Here is a 26,611-nt window from a genome sequence, read left to right as displayed (position 1 = left end):
CTACTTTTGCATTCCAGTCCCCTATAATGAAAAGGACATCTTTTTGGGGGTTAGTTCTAAAAAGTCTTGTAGGTCTTCATAAAACCATTCAACTTCAGTTTCTTCAGTGTTACTGGTTGGGACATAAACTTGGATTACTGTGATCTTGAATGGTTTGTCTTGGAGATGAACAGAGATCATTCTGTCGTTTTTGAGATTGCATCCAAGTACTGCATTTCGGACTCTTTTGTTGACCATGATGGCTACTCCATTTCTTCTGAGGGATTCCTGCCTGCAGTAGTAGATATAATGATCATCTGAGTTAAATTCACCCATTCCAGTCCATTTTAGTTCGCTGATTCCTAGAATGTCAGCGTTCACTCTTGCCATCTCTTGTTTGACCACTTCCAATTTGCCTTGATTCATGGACCTGACATTCCAGGTTCCTATGCAATATTGCTCTTTACAGCATCGGACCTTGCTTCTATCACCAGTCACATCCACAGCTGGGTATTGTTTTTGCTTTGGCTCCATCCCTTCATTCTTTCTGGAGTTATTTCTCCACTGATCTCCAGTAGCATATTGGGCACCTACTGACCTGGGGAGTTCCTCTTTCAGTGTCCTATCATTTTGCCTTTTCATACTGTTCATGGGGTTCTCAAGGCAAGAATACTGAAGTGGTTTGTCATTCCCTTCTCCAGTGGACCACATTCTGTCAGACCTCTCCACCATGACCCGCCCACCTTCGGTGGCCCCACGGGCATGGCTTAGTTTCATTAAGTTAGGCAAAGCTGTGGTCCATATGATTAGATTGACTAGTTTTCTGTGATTATGCTTTCAATGTGTCTGCCCTCTGATGCCCTCTTGCAACATCTACCATCTTACTTGGGTTTCTCTTACCTTGGACGTGGGGTATCTCTTCACGGCTGCTCCAGAAAAGCACAGCCACTGCTCCTTACCTTGGAGGAGAGGTATCTCCTCATGGCCACCCCTCTTGACCTTGAACGTGGAGTAGCTCCTCTCAGCAGATGATACTTACACCAAAACTTCTTCCAGAGATGCAGTATTTTTAGGCTCAGGGACATTGAGGAAACTACAGTTGTTTAGCTGTTAAACTCAACTTTGGAGGGACAAAGTTTTATTCTGAATATGATTATGTGTGAATGTGAAAGTAAAAATCTCTCAGTCCTGTCCAACTCTTTGGGACCCCATAGACTATACAGTCCATGGAATTCTCCAGGCCAGAATACTGGAGTGGGTAGCCTTCCCTTCACCAGGGGAACTTCCCAACCCAGGGATCGAACTCCTGTACTGCAGGCAGATTCTTTACCACCTGAGCTATCAGAGAAGCCAGTATGTGTATAAGTGCTTTATTTTGCATCTGTCTAAATGTATGTCTCCTTTCAGATATATAAAATGAATAAATATATCACTGTAATAAAAGCTAGTATTAGAGTTAGCTTTTTAATTCTTAAAGTTTACATTACAGTTCAATTCTTTGGAAGCATATTAATTTGCCACCACCCCATAGGACAGATATTTAGTTATATATTCAGAAATAAACATTCAGTATCAATTTCAATTAAGTCGCTGAGTCATGTCCGACTTTGTGACCCCATGGATTGCAGTACACCAGGCTTCCCTGGCCATCACCAACTCCCAGAGTTTACCCAAACTCGTGTCCATTGAGTCAGTGATGCCATCCAACCATCACATCCTCTGTCGTCCCCTTCTCCTCCTGCCTTCAATCTTTCCTAGAATCACGGTCTTTTCAAATAAGTCAGCTCTTTGCATCAGGAGGCCAAAGTACTGGAGTTTCAGTTTCAACATCAGTCCTTCCAGTGAACACCCAGGACTGATCTCCTTTAGGATGGACTAGTTGGATCTCCTTGCAGTCCAAGGGACTCTCAAATGTCTTATCCAACACCACAGTTCAAAAGCATCAATTCTTTGGTTCTCAGCTTTCTTCACAGTCCCAACTCTCACATCCATCCACAACTACTGGAAAAACCATAGCTTTGACTAGAAGGACCTTTGTTGGTAAAGTAATGTCTCTGCTTTTTAAAACGCTGTCTAGGCTGGTCATAACTTTCCTTCCAAGGAGTAAGTGTCTTTTAATTTCATGGCTTCTGTCACCAACTGCAGGGAGTTTGGAGACTCCAAAAAATAAAGTCAGCCACTGTTTCCCCTCTATTTGCCATGAAGTGATGGAACCAGATGCCATGATCTTCGTTTTCTGAATGTTGAGCTTTAAGCCAATTTTTTCACTCTTCTCTTTCATTTTCATCAAGAGGCTCTTTAGTTCTTCATTTTCTGCCATAAGGTGGTGTCACCTGCATATCCGAGGTTATTGATATTTCTCCTGGCAATCTTGATTCAAGCTTGTGCTTCATCCAGCCCAGGGTTTCTCATGACATACTCTGCATATAAGTTAAATAAGCAAGGTGACCATACACAGCCTTGACGTACTCCTTTCCCTATTTCGAACCAGTCTGTTCCTCCATGTCCAGTTCTAACTGTTGCTTCCTGACCTGCATTCAGATTTCTCCAGAGTCAGGTCCAGTGGTCTGGTATTCCAATCTCTTGAAGAATTTTCCACAGATTGTTGTCATCCACACAGCCAAAGGCTTTGGCATTGTCAATAAAGCAGAAATAGATGTTTTTCTGGTACTCTCTTGCTTTTTCGATAATTCTATGGGTGTTGGCAATTTGATCTCTGGTTCCTCTGTCTTTTCTAAATCCATTTGAACATCTTGAAGTTCATGGTTCATGTACTATTGAAGTCTGGCTTGAAGAATTTTGAGCATTACTTTACTAGCCCGTGAGATGAGTGCAATTGTGCAGTAGTTTGAGCATTCTTTGGCATTGCCTTTTTTAGGGATGGGAATGAAAACTGACCTTTTCCAGTCCTGTGGCCACTGCTGAGTTTTCCAAATTTACTGGCATATTGAGCGTGGTACTTTCACAGCATCATCTTTCAACATTTGAAATAGCTCAACTATTCTATCACCTCCTCTAGGTGAATTCTATCACCTCCTCTAGCTTTGTTTGTAGTGATGCTTCCTAAGGCCCACTTGACTTTTCATTTCAAGCATCTGGCTCTTAGGTGAGTGATCACACCATCATGATTATCTGGGTTGCAGATATCTTTTTTTGTACAGTTCTTCTGTGTTTTCTTGCTACCCCTTCTTAATATTTTCTGCTTCTGTTAGGTTCATACCATTTCTGTCCTTTATTGAGCCCATCTTTGCATGAGATTTTCCCTTGGTCTCTCTAATTTTCTTGAAGAGATCTCTAGTCTTTTCCATTCTGTTGTTTTCCTCTATTTCTTTGCACTGATCACTGAGGAAGGCTTTCTTGTCTCTCCTTGCTATTCTTTGGAACTCTGCATTCAAATGAGTATATCTTTCCTTTTCTCCTTTGCTTTTCACTTCCCTTCTTTTCACAGCTATAAAATAAACATATGTAATCTCAAATTGTATTCAGTGCCTTGATAGAGTGGATGAATATTTCTGATTTAATGTGTATTTAACCATTTTTTTAGAACCTGGCCTGAGATCTGCTTATCATATTTAGGTCTAGTTATACTTTTGAACTATGGTGTTGGAGAAGACTCTTGAGAGTCCCTTGGATTGCAAGGAGATCCAACCAGTCCATCCTAAAACAAATCAGTCCTAGGTGTTCATTGGAAGGACTGATGTTGAAGCTGAGACTCTAATACTTTGGCCACCCGATGCGAAGAGCTGACTCATTGGAAAAGACCCTGATGCTGGGAAAGATTGAGGGCAGGAGGAGAAGGGACCGATAGAGGATGTGATGGTTGGATGGCATCACCAACTCAATGGACATGAGTTTGGGTAGACTACAGCAGTTGGTGATGGACATGGAGCCCTGGCATGCTGCAGTTCATGGGGTCTCAAAGAATTGGACACTACTGAGCTACTGAACTAAACTGATTGCATATGGTTTCTCCCACTTAGATTTACTTGGTAGCTACCATCCCAAATTTATGTTTGAAGCTTGTAGTTTTAAAAAAGAATAGCAATTTTTCCCCACAATTTTAACTGTTATTTAATCCCACAAAAGCAATCTTGAGAAAGAAGAATAGAACTGGAGGAATCAACCTGCCTGACTTCAGGCTCTACTACAAAGCCACAGTCATCAAGACAGTATGGGACTGGCACAAAGACAGAAATATAGATCAATGGAACAAAATAGAAAGCCCAGAGATAAATCCATGCACCTATGGACACCTTATCTTTGACAAAGGAGGCAAGAATATACAATGGAGAAAAGACAATCTCTTTAACAAATGATGCTGGGAAAACTGGTCAACCACCTATAAAAGAATGAAACTAGAACACTTTCTAACACCATACACAAAAATAAACTCAAAATGAATTAAAGATCTAAATGTAAGACCAGAAACTATAAAACTCCTAGAGGAGAACATAGGCAAAACACTCTCTGACATACATCACAGCAGGATCCTCTATGACCCACCTCCCAGAATATTGGAAATAAAAGCAAAAATAAACAAATGGGACCTACCTAAAATTAAAAGCTTCTGCACTACAAAGGAAACTATAAGTAAGGTGAAAAGACAGCCTTTGGAATGGGAGAAAATAATAGCAAATGAAGCAACTGACAAACAACTAGTCTCAAAAATATACAAGCAACTCCTGCAGCTCAATTCCAGAAAAATAAATGACCCAATCAAATAATGGGCCAAAGAACTAAACAGACCTTTCTCCAAAGAAGACATACAGATGGCTAACAAACACATGAAAAGATGCTCAACATCACTCATTATCAGAGAAATGCAAATCAAAACCACAATGACGTATACCATTTCACGCCAGTCAGAATGGCTGCGATCCAAAAGTCTACAAGCAATAAATGCTGAAGAGGGTGTGGAGAAAAGGGAACCCTCTTACACTGTTGGTGGGAATGCAAACTAGTACAGCCACTATGGAGAACAGTGTGGAGACTCCTTTGAAAACTGGAACTAGAACTGCCTTATGACCCAGCAATCCCACTGCTGGGCATACACACCGAGGAAACCAGAATTGAAAGAGACACATGTACCCCAATGTTCATCACAGTACTGTTTATAATAGCCAGGACATGGAAGCCACCTAGATGTCCATCAGCAAATGAATGGATAAGAAAGCTGTGGTACATATACACAATGGAGTATTACTCAGCCATTAAAAAGAATACGTTTGAATCAGTTCTAATGAGGTGGATGAAACTGGAGCCTATTATACAGAGTGAATTAAGCCAGAAAGAAAAACACCAATACAGTATACTAATGCATATATATGGAATTTAAAAAGATGGTAACGATAACCCTGTATGTGTGACAGCAAAAGAAACACAGATGTATAGAACAGTCTCTTGGACTCTGTGGGAGAGGAAGAAGATGGAATGATTTGGGAGAATGGAATTGAAACATGTATAATATCACATATGAAACGAATCTCCAGTCTAGGTTCGATGCATGATACTATATGCTTGGGGCTGGTGCACTGGGATGACCCAGAGGGGTGGTATGGGGAGGGAGATGGGTGAGGGGTTCAGGATGGGGAGCACATGTACACCCGTGGCGGATTCATGTTGATGTATGGCAAAACCAATACAATGTTGTAAAGTAATTAGCCTCCAATTAAAATACATTTTAAAAAGTTTTATAATATTTTCTACTAGTATATCTTTTAAGGCAGTACTTGTTTTAATAACATTTTTCTGATTATGAAAGTAATATATGCTCACTGCAGAAAATTAGCAAAATACTTGGAGTATAAAAAAGATCATTGCTAGTCTTACTACTCAAATACCCCAACTGTGTGTGCAGGTGTGTGTATACAGATATAGACAATAATTTCTCAAACTACTTTGGTATCATACTGCATATACTGATCTAATTCTACTTTTTATTTCTCTTAAAAATATATTGCGTAAGCATTCCTTATACTTCTTATATTCCTCCTGTATGTGCTTTTCTTTTTAGTGGCTGTCAAGGATTTTGAGGAATGAATGCAAGTTTAGCCAACCTACTGTATTGGAACTTTTAAAAAATCAAAATCCATTTTGATGACCAACCAAAGAACTTACTGCAGCGAGTCCTGGCCCTCTGGGAATTTTCTCTCAAACTTGAAATGTGAGATCATATGAAAAAAAATAGGAGCAGGAATAGACCCCCAAAGTCAGTACCCAACCTTGATTCTGTGTGTTGACAGGAAGCATTGCTGAGTGTGAGCGAGCCGTGAAGCTCCCCACATTGTCTTATGTGTAATAGAACCTGGACCATTGTATAACCAGTAATGGCTTCTTTGGCCATAAGTCGAAGACATCCTATTTACACTAGGGTCCTTTTTTCAATGGTGAATAGGTTGCTTTTATATTATAAACTTGGAAAGGAGAAGTAAAAGTGTTACTGAGTATGAGAGATGAATGAAGAAAAGCAGTAAATCCTGTGCGATCAAAGGGATAAGTCTCACAGTTCATCTGACATAAGAGATGGATTACAATGGCTCTGAAGTGAGGGACGGTTTATTTAGGAATTTAGCAGCAATTTGCATTTAAGGAATCCATTAGTGCCATCACATACACAGTTCCATCACGCGATGACTAACAGGAGTCTATAGTATTTGCTTATGACTTTACTGATTCTTATAAATTAAGACATTACCGTTTTGATTCATTCTTATTCAGGGATAACCTACTTTCCCAGGACTATTGGCTGATGTAACCCACACCAGCCATTATAAACAGCATAATGATGCTCTATCTTTTGACACTGTCTGGTGTAGCTTTCTCCTGTGGCTCATTCTGTCCTAGAAAAAATATCTCCAAGGGGCAGTGCTAGAATTATTCCCTGCACTCTGATCAACAGACATTTCTTCTAGAAATAACTAAGTCCATCAACTGTTCAGGTATTTAGCTCATGCAGAGACATACATAAGAAATACAGGAGGTGAATTTTGCTCTTAAAAAAATAATCACATATTATTTTCTTTGAAGGAGCACTATTGCTTATGATAATTTCTCCTTGAACTCACAGTAATCTTTTGTTAAATGGCATTACCTATGTCTAGATTAGATATGGGGGGATATAGAATTCAGGAAACAAAGATACCTGTCTCAGACGTGTGCAGACCTGGAAAAGGGCTTCCCTGGTGGCTCAGAGGTTAAAGCGTCTGCCTGGAATGTGGGAGACCTGGGTTCGATCCCTGAGTTAGGAAGATCCCCTGGAGAAGGAAATGGCAAACCACTCCAGTACTCTTGCCTGGAGAATCCCATGGAGGGAGGAGCCTGGTAGGCTACAGTCCATGGGGTCACAAAGAGAGTTCTCTCTGCCTTCTCTTTCTTTTAGATACTCACATTGTTTGGGGGGATAAAGCTGGAAATAAAACAGTGTTTATTCCCTGCCTTTTTCTGATGATAAGGTTTTGTTGTGGTTTTATACTTCTAAATTTGGACTCTTATTTATGAGTGGAATTTTAGGAATGATGATGTAATTTTCACTTAGCATTGCTCTAGGAATAATGAAATACCATTGTTATAGCTATTAACAGTGATAAGAAAGAAACTTAGAAATATTTGAGCCAGTAAATATTTGGGGAACATAGTATATCCCATAAGACAGGCATTTTTTTTTCACATTTTAATACCTCTGAATCTGGATGCCTTGCAATTAATTGATGGTATCTTTAAATTAGCAGACTCTGAAGGGGAAAAAGTTTTATTAACATTTTAAACAATTTATTCTGCTTATTTTTCTTCATAAAATATGATAACATCTTAAATGTGATTAAATATAATGCTGTGCTTTTAATTTGTCATAAATAAAAACAAAATTATCCAGTACTTTTAACTGGCATTCTAATACAGCAACATAGTCTCTGTCCCAAACTTCACTAGACAGAGAAAAACACATTTTCTTGGAATGATCTCCCACAAAAGGAAATTCAGAATCTCATCTCACCCATTTAAAAAGTCACTTTCTGAAATCTAACTAATAGAACACTGGACCAGGATGGATTAATTGATTCTATAGATAATCCCCCCAAACTCAATTTGTTCATTAATATATTATTCCTAATTATATTCCTAAAGCTTAATGGGTAACCAGATTAATTATTCTGTTACATATCTTTATCCTTCTCTTCTGATAGTCAATGAAATACAAGGACCCAGATAATTTCTAACTGGATAACCACCCCTGGACAACAGGGAACCTACTATGCTTTATGTCTTTCTGTTGAATTCAAAATATTGGATTAGAGTATGGATGTCTTACTAATATGTGTGTGTGTGTGTGTGTGTGTGTGTGTGTGTGTGTGTGTGTAAGCACATACCTATTTAATTACATTTTGTTCTTGTTGTTCAGTTGCTAAGTCATGTCTGACTCTTTGTGACCCTATGGGTTGTAACACACCAGGCTCCTCTGTCCTCCACTATCTCCAGAAGTTTGCTCAAATTCATGTCCATTGTGTCGATGATGCTATCTAACCATCTCACCCTCTGCTGCCCCTGCTCCTTTTGCGTTCAATCTTTCCCAGAACCAGGGTCTTTTCCAATGCATTGGCTCTTCACATCAGGTGGCCAAAGTATTAGAGCTTCAGCTTCAGGATCAGTCCTTCCAATGAATATTCAGGGTTTATTTCCTAAAATGACTTTGACTGGTACGTTCCAAAACCACTACTAAGAAAACAAACATAAAATGTACATGCTGAAACTTCTTACTGGTTTGATGAAATAAGGGGAAAAGTTATTGGGGGTTTGCAAATTTATTTATAACATCATCTTTAAAAATATCCACTGACCTACATTTATGGAAAGAAAAAACAGTCAACTCCAAATGTAATTGTTATCTTGCCTGGTATTTATTAATAGACAGATGGCTGTTATCTTTGTTAAAATGCTCTGAGTTGACAGAATTTCATTTACATAAATGGGTAGAAAGTCCTTTTCTTCCTTGTCCAACAAACTGGAGACAAAGTGCCTGCCAGTGTCTTAATTTCTTTTTCATGTTCTGGTTAGAGAGTGAGGAGAATGCTTTCACTCCACAGTGTCATGAATATGATAATCTATGGAAATCACGGAAAGCAGGTACTTAAGTTAAGCATATACTGTACTATGAGAATCCCTGATGAATTCAAGTCTCTTCTGTTTGGAGAAGATGTTGTTGCCTGTGAAGTGACAGACTGCCAGATGTTCATGGAGTAGCACGGTAATGGGCTCAGATCTGAGGCTCTTCCCCACCCCCACAGATGACAGCATTTACTTTAGGCTTCAGAATGGGCTTGTCTTCATTCTTTAAGCACTAGTGTTTATATTTACTTCTCAACTATCAAATCTTCATTTCCTTAATTTTACTTACTTAAACATGAAGAGCTTAAAGTTGTATGTGAGCGATTCTTACTCTATAGAATGTATGCAGTCTAAATGTAAAATAATCTTCCATGATGTAAAACATGCTTAATCCATTGACTTCCTTTGTAAACACTGGGGAAAAAAGTTTACTGGAGGGAGGGAAAAATTAATTCTAAGGTAATATTAAGCGCATAGCAAAATATGCTAAAGCACATGTAAGATAGTAATAGTAAAAACTGTAACACCCTGCCGGGATTTCTATAAAAATAATGATATTGAAGATAAGAGATAGTATTTATTAAGTGCCTAATATGTACAAAGCTCTGACTTTGTTTTATATACTAAGTATAAATTATATAATCCTTACTACAGCCCTATGAAAAATTATTCCCATATTATGAATTAGGCAACTGAGACATGAAGGTTAAACAAAATTTGCCTAGGTCAAAAACCTAGTAAATAATGGAACCAGGACTGGAAGCTAAGTTCACGTCAAGGACTGCACTGTTTATCCTACATATACTATATACTGCTACCCGATACCTTCATTCACTAAGAATATTCAATAAGCCAGCCAGAGTTCAAGGTTCTTGGGAAATATCAATGAACAAAATTGATAAACAATTTAACCTGGTAGTCTATACCTTCTAGAGAAGATAGAGAAAAAATATTAATTAATTAATTAATTAAAGGATTATTTTTTAAAGTGAGATATGCAGATTATGATTTGGAGGGCCTACATTAAGTATAAGGCTCTAGGAATTTATAAGACTTGAGAAAAGCAAGAAGACCAGTATGGCAGCAGTATAGCAAATTAAGAAAACAAAGAAAACAGAACTGAAGTAGTCAGAGACCAGATAAATCTGCAGTTGTCGTGAAGCTTCTATATTTTATTTTAAAGACACTGGGAAATCATTGGAGAATTTTAAGCAGAGGGGTGACCTGTTCTCATTTCTGTTGGAGACAATTGCTCTGGTTGCTATGTGGAGAATACTTTATAGCAAGTCAAAAAAGAAAGGAGGCAGATGAGTTAGGAGGCTACTGCTCTGTTCCCTGTGAGAGACAGTGAAACCCAGACTAGTACCTTATCAGTGAAGACAGTGAGAAGCGGAAAATTTGGGGATGTCTGTTGAGGGTGCAGCCTAGGTATTTTGCTGAAGGAATAATCTAAGCAGGATGGTAAGGGAAAGAAAGAACCTAGAATAACCCTAGGTTTTCCACTTGAGCAAATGGGTGAGCAGTCACTCCATTATCTGAGATGGAGAAGATTAGAAAGAAATCTATTTGGAGTGAAATAGTAAGAAATCTACTTAAGATACGTTAATTTTGAGATTGCTTCCCAACATTTAATTAAATATGTTAATTGAGGTGCTGGACTTAAGAGTCTGAAGCCCAGTATAAAGAACAGTATCAGAGCTATAAATTTGAAAGCCACAGCTGAAATAATATTTAAGGCCATGAGACAAGATTAAATCACTTAGAAAGAGTATGTTGATAGAGGGGGGAAAAAAGAGTGTCTAGGACTGAGTCTTGGATATTCTAAGTTATAGGTTTCATAAAGAAAAGTTTAACCAGCAAAAGGGTTACAGAAGTGATGTAGGAGGAAAAGAAGGGTAGTATTTTAAGAAAGAAGGAGGGGTTTTTCCTAGGTTGAATATTACTGAAAGATAAAGTAAAATGAAGGGCTTCCCCTATGGCTCAGAAGGTAAAGAATCTGCCCACCTGCAGTGCAGTAGACAAAGGAGATCCCTGGGTTGGGAGGATCCCCCAGGGGAGGAAATGGCAACCCACTCCAGTATTCTAAGTCACAAAGAGTCAGACACTACTGAGCGACAAAGCACACAAAGTAAAATGAGCACAAAATAATGGCCATGTAGTGCTTTTTGACCTCATTACCAAAGCATTTCCTTAGTTTGGAAAAGAGGACAGATTCCTGAAAGGAATATCAGTTCAGTTCAGTAGCTCAATCGTGTCCATGTCCGACTCTCTGCAACCCCATGAACTGCAGCACGTCAGGCCCCCCTGTCCATCACCAACCTCTGGAGTTTACTCAAATTCATCTCCGTTGAGTCGGTGATGCCATCCAACCATCTCATCCTCTGTCGTCCCCTTCTCCTCCCGCCTTCAATCCCTCCCAGCATCAGGGTCTTTTCCAATGAGTCAGCTCTTCGCATCAGGTGGCCAAAGTATTGGAGTTTCAACTTCAACATCAGTCCTTTCAAAGAACACCCAAGACTGATCTCCTTTAGAATGGACTGGTTGGATCTCCTTGCAGTCCAAGGAACTTTCTCAAGATTCTTCTCCAACACCACAGTTCAAAAGTATCAATTCTTCAGTACTCAGCTTTCTTTATAGTCCGACTCTCACATCCATACATGACTGCTGGTAAAACCATAGCTTTGACTAGACGGACCTTGGTTAGTAATGTTTCTGCTTTTTAACATGCTGTCTAGGTTGGTCATAGCTTTTCTTCCAAAGAGCAAGGGTCTTTTAATTTCATGGCTGCAGTCACCATCTGCAGTGATTTTCGAGCCCAAGAAAATAAAAGTCTCTCACTCTTTCCATTGTTTCCCCATCTATTTGCGTGAAGTTATAGGACTGGATGCCATGATCTTAGTTTTTTGAATGTTGAGTTTTAAGCCAGCTTTTTCACTCTCCTTTTTCACTTTCATCAAGAGGCTCTTCAGTTCCTCTTCACTTTCTGCCATAAAGGTGGTGTCATCTGCATATCTGAGGTTATTGATATTTCTCCCAGCAATCTTGATTCCAGCTGGGGTTTCATCCAGCCTGGCATTTCTCATGATGAACTCTGCATATAAGTTAAATAAGCAGGGTGACAATATACAGCCTTGACATACTCCTTTCCCTATTTGGAACCAGTCTGTTGTTCCATGTCTGGTTCTAATTGTTGCTTCTTGACCTGTATACAAGTTTTTCAGGAGGCAGGTAAGGTGGTCTGGTATTCACATCTCTTGAATAATTTTCCACAGTTTGTTGTCATCTACGCAGTCAAAGACTTTGGTGCAATCAATAAAGCATATTGTGTGTTAATAGAAATAATATTTTTTTAAATGAGATTGAATCACAGGATGAGCATAGATGAAAATTACAGAAGCAAATTCCTTCAGATCATCAGGTGTAGATGAGATAGAGCCCTCGATGAATTGTTGAAAAGAACCAGGATGCGAGGATGAGAGTACAAATGAGGTAGATTTATAAGATTCAGGATAGAAAAATTGCTTCGAATATTTTAACCAATAATGTAATGATTTTTAACTAAGACTATCAACTAACAATGAGGAGTGGCACTTTAGATTTGAGAAGAAAGAAGGAGGTATAAAAATGTCATTTTGTAATGAGAAAGCCCCAGGTTGACAGTGGTAACATACCAAGGCTTATTGGACAGGACTGAGTGCCCAGCTGGGGACAAGGAGCAGTTATATTCTCTATCCATGTATAGTTTTCAAGTGTAAACATAAAATAATTGGGTATTTGGGTTAAATACAGGCAAAGATTTTGCTTGGTTAGTTCAACAAAGGTTAGAAGTTGTTGTCTGATAGGATTAGAACTTAACCTTAAACAAATGGTTAGATAAATATATATCAATGAAAATTGTGATGAATGTTATATGTATTTATAGCATTATTTATTTACGTTTAATCCTATTACATGAAAAACTACTACAAACTACTAAAAATGCCAAAAACCTTGCAGTAGTTTTAGGTGAAATGGCAGCCAAAAAGCTTGGGAAGAACATGGTCAATGTAGAAGGCAATGGGGTTAAGCTTGGAGTTGGGAGACTGAGGTCTGAGTTTGCTCTGCTGCCTACTGTTATGTGGCCTTGGGCATTAAGTGTTCGCCACATCAGTGGGCTTCAAGTTTCATCAGTATTATAATAATTATGTTATGATAGAAATTGAGATCATACACAAGAACCATTTCTAAAACTTAAAGATCTATAACCATGTTAATTGGTTTTAGAATTTGGTACTAATTCTTCTTGGGACATGTGATATTCAACAACTGGTTGATGTCTGGTGAAGCTCAGATAATTGTGTAACTAATAGGTGATTTCTTTGCTGTCTTCATTTTGTAGTATTAGTCAATGCCAAGCATTAGGCTCATCTTTAGGCCCAAGGGCTGGGGTAGGGGATAAAAAGAACCACAGCATGGACTACACAACCATTTGCCCTTTGTAAAGGCCACAGAATCAACTGGATTGTACCTTCAGGGGTATTTGACCTAAAGTGATAATTGCCTAGGTTCACAATTGTTTTAAGTATATTTTCAATGAAATAATGATTTTTATAACTATGATTTGTAGAATATTTTGTTGTTTGATATTTTTATGAAGAAGACGTCAGACCAGTGTATGCTCCTCAGTTTTTGTCTCGTCACAACAAAGATTTGGAGTGACGGACATTAAAGCCCCCTTGTCGTGTAACAGCTCTCAGGTCTTGGACAGACCATGTTATAGCTCTCAGGTCTCGAATGGACCGTGTTATAGCTCTTAGACAAATCAGTGTTATAGCTCAGTGTTACAGCTCTATTTTAGTTAGAAGATAGCAGGAAAATCCATCTTTGAGGTGTGAGGGCACGTCGATCCAAAGACGCGAAGGGAAGAGCACCCCAGCATGCGGGAGAGAGAGAGCCCTTTGGCTCCTCTTTTTATATGTTTTTTCCTTCCCCCCAGCCTGCCCTATGTAAATTGAGCTTAGTCAGGAGTGCTGTTCTACCTGAAGTCCTCACTTAGGTCCTCGGATCTTCCTTTGACCTTCCTCCATTCTATTTTGGTGGGCTTTTCTCTTCCTTGTCTTTTAACCACTGCCATTTTGGACTCCTTTTCCCTATTCTAACTGCCTAACAAAGAGAATGAAATAGTGGGTCATTACTATTTTCTTATTAAAAACTTAAAGCAAAGAACCTGGAAAATACACAGAAATTATTTGTATTGAGCTCTCAGCCTACAATACCTTATTACTTATTCAGCTATAGGATGTTTTCACAATTCAAAGTAAATGTTATTACCAGGGATTGGTTTATGCAATACTATGGACCAGGCCAAATATCATGCATGGATCTGGTCATTAAGTGTTAGGTCAATCCCACTCCTGCCAAACACTGTGCATAGAGGGAATCTTTTTGAATATTTTGTACAAAAGTGTTCAGACTAGATCACGTGTTGTCATCATTAAGCTGTGACCACTTAAGGTTAGCTGAAATTACTTGTCAGTATAGTTTTCTGTCAATTTTAATCCTTCCTTCATTCATCAGATATTTAATTAATGCCAACTAGATGCAAAGAATTAAGAGGAATGATGAAGAATCAGCACATTCTCAAAATGTTTATGATCTATACAGAAAAAAAGAAAATGCACAAATAATGGTATTATAGTTTAGAAAGTGATGTGTGTGGGAGAGACAGGGGAAAATCCAAATCTATGGGACAATGACTGCCTTCAGCAGTGACCCAGGTCTGGATGCAAGTCTGATGTTACAGACAGAAGTTAGCTAGTGTATTCTAACCTGCATGAAGAATCTGTTGTTTATAGAGCCCTTTGCCACTCATGTAAAAGATTCTTTCCCCCTGTTAAATACTTCCTACCCTCATGGTAATTAATTATGTTACAAAATTCTTTTCCTTTCAACTAAAAATGTGCATGCACTTTCATTTTCTCTCCAATATAAATCTCCTGCTTAGCATAGAAACCCTAAAAATTGACTTTCAAAATGATGATCATTTTTTTAATATATCCTGAAATGTAACCACAATAGGGTTTTTGATTGAATCAACATGTAATACTTTATATCTTGTGCCACACTTTGAGGTAAGAAGGTTTTTAAAGCTGTCATCCAGGTGTTTCCATGTAGGAATATATTAGGTATTGTAGTATGTAAATCTAAAAAAGATTGATTAATCTTCTAATGTGGCTCCAAATATAGCCTGAAACCTGAGTGCCTTTTTGCATATGTATAGCAGTCCCATTTTCTTCATCACTCCACTTTTCTGTTTTCCTTTATTTCTATCACATTTTATGAAATAATTTTTATTCCATTTTCCCTCATTGGTTTTTGCCCTTGACATTCTATGCAATATTTTGCCATGAAAGCAGTGGCATTTTGAAGGTGGATTTCAAAACATATTATTGCATCCAAGTCCTCCTAAAGCACTGGAAGAACTATAGCTCAGGAAGTCTTTCTTCATGTGTAGTTTTTTTGTGACATTTTTATAATTCAGCATACCCACTTCATCTTTATATTGTTTGCTATATTGAGCGCAAATCATATTTATACTCAATATATTAAAATAACACTTGAGTTCTAGGCTGCTTTATAGTTTATAAAACAGTAAAAGCTCTATTTTAATAATCTATTAGTGCCTTCCTATTTCAAACAATTGTGAAGAATGAGGAGGTAAGAGTGATCATTATTATTTCTTTTTTACATAGATAATAACTGAGGCTCACAGAGGGCAAGTGACTTGTCTTAGAGACTAAGTGTCTTCGTCTCTGCATCCATGATGAGTGACCATTCTGTATATTGCACTGTTTTAGTGTTATAGGAGGTTCTGTTTTCTTTGGGGCTTCCCATGTGGTGCAGCAGTAAAGAATCCACCTGCCAATGCAGGAGAAGCAAGAGACACAGGTTCAATCCCTAGTTCAGGAAGATCTCTTGGAGTAGGAAATGGCAACCTACTGCAATGTTCTTGCCTGGAAGATTCCGTGGGCAGAGGAGCCTGGCAGCTTACAGTCCATGAGGTTGCGAAGAGTCAGACACAACTGAGCACACACACACACACACACACACACACACACACACTGTTATCTTCTTTTAGCAGCCTAAAACTTCCAGTATACACAAATGCAGTCACAAGTGTATCTACGTTTTATTCTTCCTTACTTGGCAAGTTCATGCCCAGTATCATTTATGCTGCTGCTGCTGCTAAGTCGCTTCAGGCGTGTCCGACTCTGTGCGACCCCAGTAGACTCCTCTGTCCCTGGGATTCTGCAGGCAAGAATACTGGTGTGGGTTGCCATTTCCTTCTCCAATATTTATATCTACTTCTAAATGTGCATGGTTGATTTTGTAGACAGTGTGTCTCAGGTGACTTTGTCAGTAAACGTCAAACTTTGTAAAGATAATTACAGTGTAGTGTTAGTTGTGATCTGTAGGAATTTCCCAATTTATACAGATTATTTCTAGCTTTCTTTGTAAAAAATGTTTTCTTTCTCTTAATTATCCATACAGACTTTATTACTTAGTGAGATAAAATAGCAATGCTATATGTGGTTTTACCAATGAAGCCTAAAGCAGTGTAAGAACTCATCCAGCCTCAGGAGTTTGGTAAATATTAGCCACACTATCCATATTTTTCTACTTAAATGGATTCAGAATGTTCGATCACTAAGAGGGAAAGAGTTATGTAAGTTATGACTCAATCCAACATTTCCTCCACAGACTATGTGTTGCTACCTGGGCATAAAGCCTGAGGATTTCTAACTGAATTTGAAAACAAAACAAAATGTGACACTGGAAGGAATATTATATATCATCTGGTCCAACCTCCTCATTTTATAGATGAGAAAACCGAGAAAGTCAGTGCACTGTCAGAGGTCACAAAAAGAGCCGGTAGCAAGGTTACAGTTGGAGCCATATCTCCTAACTCTCAAGAAAGTACTGTTTGCAATATATCACAGTCTCCCCCAAAAGATGCCTCCCATGGGGTGCTGCGTCTTGAGAGTGAAGGATATTAAATTCATATTTGGCTGCTAATCATTCTCTCAGCAGCTGTATGGTATTTCATTAACCACTGCATGTAACATGCTGGCCTTTCACCTGTATTAACGTGGGCTCATTAAACTTGAGGCCAGTAATAAAAAGGACTCAACTAATACAGATATTTTGCCTTGCATGTGTTCGGCATTCTTTTGAGGCATTTTTCTCTTCACAGTTTGTGGAATAAGAAAAATAAGAAGCATAGATTTCAAGGAACGGAATATGTGTGTGGTATTCGTCTTTACATCAATCAAAAAATGGAGTAAATACTCATTTAATAGGCTTTGTAAGGACTACAAAGAGGCATCAGTGACAGCACAGCACAGAGTCTAGCATCTGGCAGGCTGGAAATTGAATGCTGGATCTGTTGTTGACTAATAAATAAGAACTGGAGCAGGTTATTCAGCCTTTCCAAACCTCAGTTTTCTCAACTGTAAGTGGGGACAAGAACAATACCCACCTCATGGGTTTTCAGTGAAGAAGAGTTGATGTACTCCTGCACTTTGCAAAGGGCTTGTTGTGACGGATGCTAGATAAATATGTTGATTTTGAGGAAGATAAAACAATGATGGTACAATTGCTTCCTGTATAGAACTTACAGTCACCTCTCACTAGAGCTATTGTTGAGGAAGCCGATTTTCCCAAGCCTTCTCCCTGTACTTCATCACCAGTACAAAACACTAACAGTTCTCCAGTGTGCAAGGAAAGGAAATGGAATCCTATTTTGTCCCTCCCAGATTCCCTGCCCACATTGTTTTACGTTCATTTTCATGAGGATGTAACTCTTCTGTGCAGTCACCCGTTAACACAGTTCCCACATGAGTTTGAAAACGCTTGAGACTCTGATTGAGTGGGGGACGGTGAGAGAGGAGAGGTCATTTGCAGGGAGATAAGCAGTAAAAAGGTAAAAGCAGAAGTTAGTCAGAGAGGAGTTCTGGCTCAGAAAGGATGAAAGCGATGTGGTTTCAGGCAGCAGTCATTGTCAGAGCAGGGGCGCACAAGTTGGTGAGTTGTGAGGGAATGAAGACCCATGTGAATTCTTGGGGTTGGTATGTGTAGTCACTATTGGGCCTCTATTTTTCAGAGTATACAATATTTAAAAGATATTTTCCTATGCATAAAAATCCATTTTTTTGATTGATTTTGCTCTTCATTCCCTTTTTTGTCCTTGCCTCCTTCCTTTACTTCCTCACTCCACCCCACTCTTTCTTTCATTTTTTTTTCTTTTTCTTTCTATTTAAATTTTTTCCAGTGCTCTGGAATCCAATATACTTATTGAACTCACCATCTCCAACATTCTGGATCATTCTCCTCTTTATGCCACAAGCATTCTCCCAACAATTCATCCTTCTGTCTGCCACCACAGAGACCTGATTACATAAAAGCATATTAGGGTACGTGTTTCCCTACACCCTGAAGAATAAAAATTAAAACCACTTTGCCCTAAATTCAGAGCCCTCCATAGATTTCCCGGCTTCACTTGCTACTATTCTTCAGGTATTTACTATGTTTAGGTTGTCTAACGGAGAAGGCAATGGCACCCCACTCCAGTACTCTTGCCTGGAAAATCCCATGGACGGAGGAGCCTGGTAGGCTGCAGTCCATGAGGTTGCTAAGAGTCGGACACAACTGAGCGACTTCACTTTCACTTTTCACTCTCATGCATTGGAGAAGGAAATGGCAACCCACTTCAGTGTTCTTGCCTGGAGAATCCCAGGGACGGGGGAGCTTGGTGGGGTCGCACAGAGTCGGACATGACTGAAGCGACTTAGCAGCAGCAGGTTGTCTAAGAATGAGTTCATCCTGTAGTTTCTTACCTTTCCATCCCTTTACTCAACCATTCCTTTCTCTTTTTTCCCCTTTTTGAGCACCACATGCTCTTTCTCCTTTTTATAATCTTTCTTCACAGCTTGAATTCCTCCTTTACTAGAAAGTCTTTAATCTCTTGCGTGCCTGCTACGTGCATGCTCAGTTTCTCAGTTATGTCCGACTCTTTTGTGACCCCGTGGACTTAGCCCTCCTCTGTCCATGGGATTCTCCAGGCAAGAATGCTGGAGCGGGTTGCCATTTCCTAGCTCCAGGGGATCTTCCTGACTCATGGATAGAACCCATGTCTCCTGCGTCTCCTGTATTAGCAGGCAGATTCTTTACCACTGCACTTGCCTGGGAAGCTCTTAGTTGAAATAAAGTGCTCATTAGGCCAGGATTATGTCAAACTGTGCACCTCTTCCTCTGCTTATCTCTTTCCTCCTTATAATTATCTACATGACCCAGATGTCAGCTGAGATCACCCAGTCCCATCCTCTGGATTTTGCTACAAAATTCCTAGAGGTTGTGCTCTCTACATCACTTTTGGCAATAAGTTCTTACTCCCACTGATTTCTGAGTCTCCCTCAAATCTCACCTCTCATTAGTCTCTATTCTTGAGGCCACCCTCAGGAATTCTGTAATCCAGCCATGAAACTGAATCCTATTTTCCTGACTATCTGCCAGATTTTTCTCCAGGTCAGGTAAGTGGGTCAGTCAGTCAGTCAGTTCAGTCGCTCAGTTGTGTCCAACTCTTTGTGATCCCATGAATCGCAGCTGGGCAGGAGATGTTATTAAAGTTTTAGGGGTTCATAGAGGAGGATTTGGGCTGCAGCAATAGAAACAGCTTAAAGTTGAATATTAGCTCTTCCTCTTTATGAAAGTCCTCCAGCCATCACACAGTCAGGTTCTGCTCCCTCTCTCTCTGTCTCTCTTTTCCTTCTCTTAATGATCTATCCTCTTCCCTCTCTTCTCTCCTTTCTTCACCCTCTGCTTCAGATTTTTCTGCATTTCTCAGGCATAGTGGTTTGGACATCTCTTTGGTTTTATTTCTTTTCAATCACTACATCAGAACTTAATCTCCTGAACTCCAAGCTAAAGATACTGCTTTAAAAGTTATCACTGTAAGCAATGTTTGTTTCTTTAGAGAAATCTGCTATACATCATTTAAATAATATGTCAGTATAAAACAGTAATGATCTTACCTCAGTTTTATCAAATATGAGTCAGTCTTCCTCACAGGCCATAAGCTGCCTTTGGAAAGAACCACATTGTCTTTGCAGCTCCAGCACCTGCACAATCTTTAGCCAAAAGCAAGTCTTTCCTCCTTTACCCTTTTCTGGCATTCCATTCATGTTAGATTTTCTTCTCTTGATTGACATTCTTCTTAACATACATCCCAGTGTCATCACTTCACAACAAAACATGCTCTGCTTGCCCTTCACTGAAGAAGCTCCACACTCTCTTATATCTTATTAAACACAGAGCAGAGGGTCAGCAGCCTCCTGGCCCCCCAGCGCTTCTTCCAAAATGTTACTCTTCTCCCCCTGGTATTTCGTTTACTTGGAAGATTTTCTTTCCCTTTCCTAACCCTCATATCTCTGTCTTCACTACTCGTCAATCAACTTTCACTTTATCCTTCAGAACTTAGCTCTAATGTCATTTCCTCTAGAAAAGTTTCACCCTCTCGGCCTGGGTTAGGTGCACATTGTCATTGCTCATCTGCCATCTGAGGTCACCTCTGCCACAGCCTTTGTCTTGGCGTACTGCTGTTGTTATTAACTACAGGTTCTTTAAGATGACAGATTGTTTTTTATATATAAAGTAAGTGTCTTGCACTGTTTTTTATTTAATTTGTGAATCACAGATGTTGTGTAAGTATATATAATTTTTAATTTTAAAAGAACCGATTTCTGTAAGTTAATTCCTTTCTGAAAGTAATTGTTTGGGATTGTCTGACATTTCAAACAACCAGCAGGATTTTTAACTCACATTCAAGATATTCATGCATGCATTCATTCAGCAATTTTTCAAGTTTGAAAAACTTATTGAGAAAAAAAAAAAAAACAAAAAAACAAAAAACTAAGCACCAAGCCAAAAACAAGGGGGAAGAAAATACATTGAGTAGCTAGATCAAAAACTAGCCGGGACCGCAAACGGGGAAGATGAAGTCAGAGGCTACTAATGATACAACAGTGGCATAAATGCAAGGATAGAAGTATCCAGAGTGCTTCAAGGGGCTCTTAATACTGGGGAGAGTGGGAAGTCAGTAGAGGACATTATTAAGATCCTGTGAATACTGAACTGAGACAAAACACCAAATGGACATGTCCCAGGTTAAAATCACAGGGTGAGCTCCTTCCTAGCATGAGCAAACACGGTCATACAGAGCATGGTACACAGTGCAATGTAAGCAGTTAAAGCTTGTGGGAATAAATTGGCAGGGATGAACTTTACAAATGTTATTCCATTTAATGCTTATACCAACATCGTGAGTTAGATATTATCATTTTCATTTCATTGATAAGGAAAATTAGTAGCAGAATGGTTAAGTAATTGGCACATAGTCAATAGCGAATGGGTGTAAAACTGTGATTTTAATGCAAATTTGACTTCTAAATCAGTATCCTAACCACTATTCAAATGTTGCCTTTCTGCTTTCACTGTGAAGCATGAGTTATCATTGCTTCTGACTGCCACAGACATCAAATTTTTGATCATAAGTTGTCCACTTAAATTTATCAGGTTAAACTAATGGTTACATTTCACTGATATCATATATTTTGCATGTCCAGCCCCAGTGTCCCAATTTGTAATACTGGGCACCATGTAGTATTATGATAACATAATGTACAGATGGTCCTCTCTCTTTCTCCTTACTGTTTTCCACTGTCCAAATTTGATAATATCTTGAAAAAATGCTTACTATTATATCAGTGATAAAGTATTACAAGCCAGTTATTCATGGGGAAAACCCAAGTTTCTAAATGTAAGCCACATTAAAGCAGATTATGGAATAAAATGCAGGATCCAATGTAAGCAATTAATTGCTATCATAATTGAAGGGAGGGAAGAAGAAAAATTAGTGAATTCAGACAGAACAGAACAGAACAGACCTTTCATTTCTGTTTCCCATACTTTCTTGCATCACACCAAGCACGTAGTGATTTAATTAGGGTGTGTTAGGAACACACTAAGAGAACCCAGGCTCCCAATCATTGTGCTCCTACATTTTTATTTTAAGTATCCAAAAGTACTCCATTGCCTTTCTGAATTTTGTTAAAGACTAAGTCTTGGAAGGTTTATTGTCTTTACTTTTTGTTTTGTTGATCATTTGATTGAGATTAAATAAATAGTTTTCCAAGGATCTTCATATACAATGCCTTTCAGTTCAGTTCAGTTCATTTCAGTTCAGTTCAGTCGCTCAGTCATGTCTGACTCTGTGACCCCATGAATCGCAGCACGCCAGGCCTCCTTGTCCATTACCAACTCCCAGAGTTCACTCAGACTCACATTCATAAAGTCAGTGATGCCATCCAGCCATCTCATCCTCTGTCGTCCCCTTCTCCTCCTGCCCCCAATCCCTCCCAGCATCAGGGTCTTTTCCAATGAGTCAACTTCCCATGAGGTGGCCAAAGTACTGGAGTTTCAGCTTCAGCATCATTCCTTCCAAAGAAATCCCAGGGCTGATCTCCTTCAGAATGGATTGGTTGGATCTTCTTGCAGTCCAAGGGTCTCTCAAGAGTCTTCTCCAACACCACAGTTCAAAAGCATCAATTCTTCGGACTCAGCCTTCTTCACAGTCTAACTCTCACATCCATACACGACTACTGGAAAAACCATAGCCTTGACTAGACGGACCTTAGTTGGCAAAGTAATGTCTCTGCTTTTGAATATACTATCTAGGTTGGTCATAACTTTTCTTCCAAGGAGTAAGCGTCTTTTAATTTCATGGCTACAGTCACCATCTGCAGTGATTTTGGAGCCCCCCAAAATGAAGTCTGATACTGTTTCCACTGTTTCCCAATCTATTTCCCATGAAGTGATGGGGCCAGATGCCATGATCTTCATTTTCTGAATGTTGAGCTTTAAGCCAACTTTTTCACTCTCCTTTAGATAACAACAACACTAGATATGCTTGATATATAATTCAGTGTGACACTAGCCCTAGTGAATAAGAGATACTTATAGAATTACTAGCAGTGATAATTACACACATTACGTATAGAAATTATTCAACCTTTAATGTAGCAAGGGACAGTTCCTTGTGCAGAATAGGCATTTGATATTGTATATGTTGAATAAATGACAAAAGATAGTGTAACTAAGTCGTATGTGAACATGTTTTTGTGAAAAAATTAATTCTTAGTCATGAAGCATACTATATCATTTACACTTAATTTATTCTTCAATCTGTCAGTGTGTATACACACACACTATATTTATATATATATGCACACACACATATATATACATGGATTTCAGGTTTATACTGAGTGCAAAATATATATGCCATTTGTAACACACACATATATATTGCACTCAGTGTGTGTATATATATGTGTGTGTGTGTTTTAACAGTATATGAAATATATATATTTATATCACACTCAGTATAAACTTGAAATCATTTTGTCTTTTAACTTATTACCATTTGGTTATCAAAGAAATTACCTTTCTTGCCTTCATTGTTTCAAATCAGGTAAGAGGGTACGATTGAAAAATAGAGTTGATCTCTTACAGCACTGTGCTGCTGTTACTGCTGCTGCTAAGTTGCTTCAGTTGTGCCCGACTCTGTGCGACCCCATAGATGGATGCTCCCCCGTCCCTGGGATTCTCCAGGCAAGAGCACTGGCGTGGGTTGCCATTTCCTTCTCCAATGCAGGAAAGTGAAAAGTGAAAGTGAAGTCCCTCAGTCGTGTCCGACGCCCCCCCCCCCCCGGCTCCTCTGCCCATGAGATTTTCCAGGCAAGAGTACTGGAGTGGGGTGCCATTGCCTTCTCCGTACAGCACTGTAGACCGAAGCTATTAGCCAACTTCCTGCCATTCTCATAAAAAATATGCAATTTAAACTGGGAGATACTAGTGCTTGCTTCTATTAGAAATAAGAATCCTCTTCTACTTCATAATATGCTCAATTACCTTTAGATTGATCCATGAATAAATTATAATCCAAATAGACTTCTTTACCTTAAAGCTTTGCTGGCTTAAGGTATCCTTGTTGATTCATTATGTTGTCACTTTTCTATCGGCAATGTAATGCTTTTAATATCTGGATAGAGACAGTTTTAGTGTGAGATACTGTTATCTTTAAATGAGTAGGATTTAGCTTTTCTGGTGAGGACAATTTCATCAATGATGAATCCCTGGAGAAACTATTGAAACAAAAATCACACCATTTCTGAGCTTTGTTCAGCTCATCAATTACGAAGCAGCTTTTGAGAGTCCTAAAGAACTTTTTCTTTTGTTTAAGAAATATAGCATGACGCTCAAACCTCTCACTTGGAGTTACCGCAGGCTACAACTTTTTCTGCAAGAAAATAATGAATGAAGAGGAAAAGCTCCTGCTGCTGGCTCTGTCAGGGCCTGCTGCTTCTCCTCCTGCAATAGGAAATCAATTAACTGTATGTTCAGGCAGAGATTTGAGCTAAATGCTTTATTAATCATCACTGATTGCACACATATACAGTGGCCCACTATGCCTTCACCTTCACTCTTTTTTTTTTTTTTGCTCTGGTTTGTCCCCTTGGCAAGATCTAAACACAGACATATGCCTAAGTGTAATATATGGTCCTCAGATGCAAGGGGCAATTGATCTTTTTATTTTCAGAAAACTTAACTTTTCAAATGTTCAGTTCTAGGCTATCTTAGAGGCATTTAAATATGAGCAACATAGTAATGATGTTTTAAAAGCACTGAAATTTCTTATACTAATGCAGAAAGCAAAATGACTATGTATGGCAACCTTGAAGTTTTGGAAGCTGCTCCTACAACACTTCAGTCTCCATATGGCAGTGAGAAACTACATGCGAATAGACCCTCATTGATTTGGAGATAAATGGCAGAACATCGAAGGGGCAGTCAGTGATCTGTGTGGATGTGCTGTCAATTTAAAGAAAACTTTGACAAGAGTTTTCTTGCTTTTCCACTGTTTTCTTCAACACACAGAGAAAATCCTGTAAGAACCTTTATGTTAAATTGAGAACCTCTCCTTTGGATAAATTATAAAAGAGTAACATTATAATTATAGCACGATTAGTCATGAAAAGGCTGCATTAGTTAAATATGGCAAATATTGTCAGCCACTGCAAAAAAAAAAAAATGCACCAAATAACAAGGGGTTGGTGCAAGCTGTATTCTATTCTAAATCAAACGATTTTTCTATTATTATTATTAATTACTATTATCGTTATTGGAACACTTAAATCATCACAGTTTAAATGTAACTACTTTATTTCTCTTTGGATAAGCAATAATTTAAGTGGAAAAGAAATATCTCCTCTGGTCTATGTTTAAAAGTAGATTAACAAGTTCCAAGAATGATTTCTTTTGAATAACTTTATAGAACATTTTTGGTGGAATGAGACAGTGTTGAATAAGGTAAGACCTGTCAAGGAAGAGGATAATGGGTCAGATTTTCATAAAACTTGCCATCCTCATGAGGGATCTGCTAGCCTCAGAGGTCATGTGTTTCACACTAACAAATCTTGATAATCTTCAAGGATGTAAGATTAGGGTGCAAGTATCCTTAATGTAAAAGTGTGGTGAGAGTGATATTCTGACAAGATTTGTATCAAGTGGACATGCATTTACCGCCTTCTGAGGTGTTATCAGGACCCTAAGGGGCACTGGCACCAAGTGTAATCCCTAACACCTCATGTGCCAGGGGAAGAGTCATTTCAGTAGAGGATACTCTAAGCAAGCTTATCTTTTCTATATTAAAGTGCCTTAAATATGTGATAATATTAAGGATTTTTTTATACTGTATGCATTTTAATAGGATAGCATCACTTATTTTATGATAAAATAGATACAATATATTCATATATTCTCTCCCTCCATCATATCATTTCACATATTACTGTAATCATTAAATATAGTAATTTAGGAAAGCATTAAGGTGCAGAGATGAAGTGTATAGTTCAGGTTTAATTGTATGTAAATTAAATTGGCATTCATAACATTGTTTCTATTTGCTCGACTTGACATAATTACAGTAAATTGATAATGGAAGTAACAATCTCAGATAGTTACACATGAGTATTTTCTGCCAATATAAATTTCCAGTTGCAGTTTGGCTGAATTGTAGCATAGTTTAAGTTTGGTTTACCTACCCTATTGACATCTCTAAAGGGCCAGAGAACTCACTTTCCTAGGGCATTATGCAACCTGGCATGTAGAGGCCAGTGTTTTGAAACAACTATAATTTTGTACCAGAGTACTTGCTAGGTCAGAGATCAGTATGACCTTGGAGTGCTGTAGTTTCCCAAGCCTTCCTCGGCTAGATAAATGTGCTTTATTCTGCAGAAGAGGCGGGAGGGGGTTATTTTTGCAGTCTTAGAAAAGAGACCTAGCAGTTCCAGGTTACAAACAAACACAAAACATTTGGAATTCAATGGCGCCTATCCTCAGCAGTATATGTCAGTAAAAGTGAAGATCAAAGGTTCTA

General features: G+C 38.7%; 1 protein-coding gene across 1 annotated transcript in view; it reads left to right on the top strand.

The window, feature by feature from the left end:
• The window catches only part of DPYD (dihydropyrimidine dehydrogenase), a 930,457-nt gene that overhangs the window by 877,554 nt on the left and 26,292 nt on the right, over positions 1-26,611 (top strand). The window lies entirely within an intron of this gene.

Source organism: Ovis aries, chromosome 1, assembly GCF_016772045.2.
Source record: "Ovis aries strain OAR_USU_Benz2616 breed Rambouillet chromosome 1, ARS-UI_Ramb_v3.0, whole genome shotgun sequence".
Lineage (NCBI taxonomy): Eukaryota > Metazoa > Chordata > Mammalia > Artiodactyla > Bovidae > Ovis > Ovis aries.
Note: the sequence above shows the minus strand (reverse complement) of the source record. Positions and strands in the feature narration are given on the sequence as shown.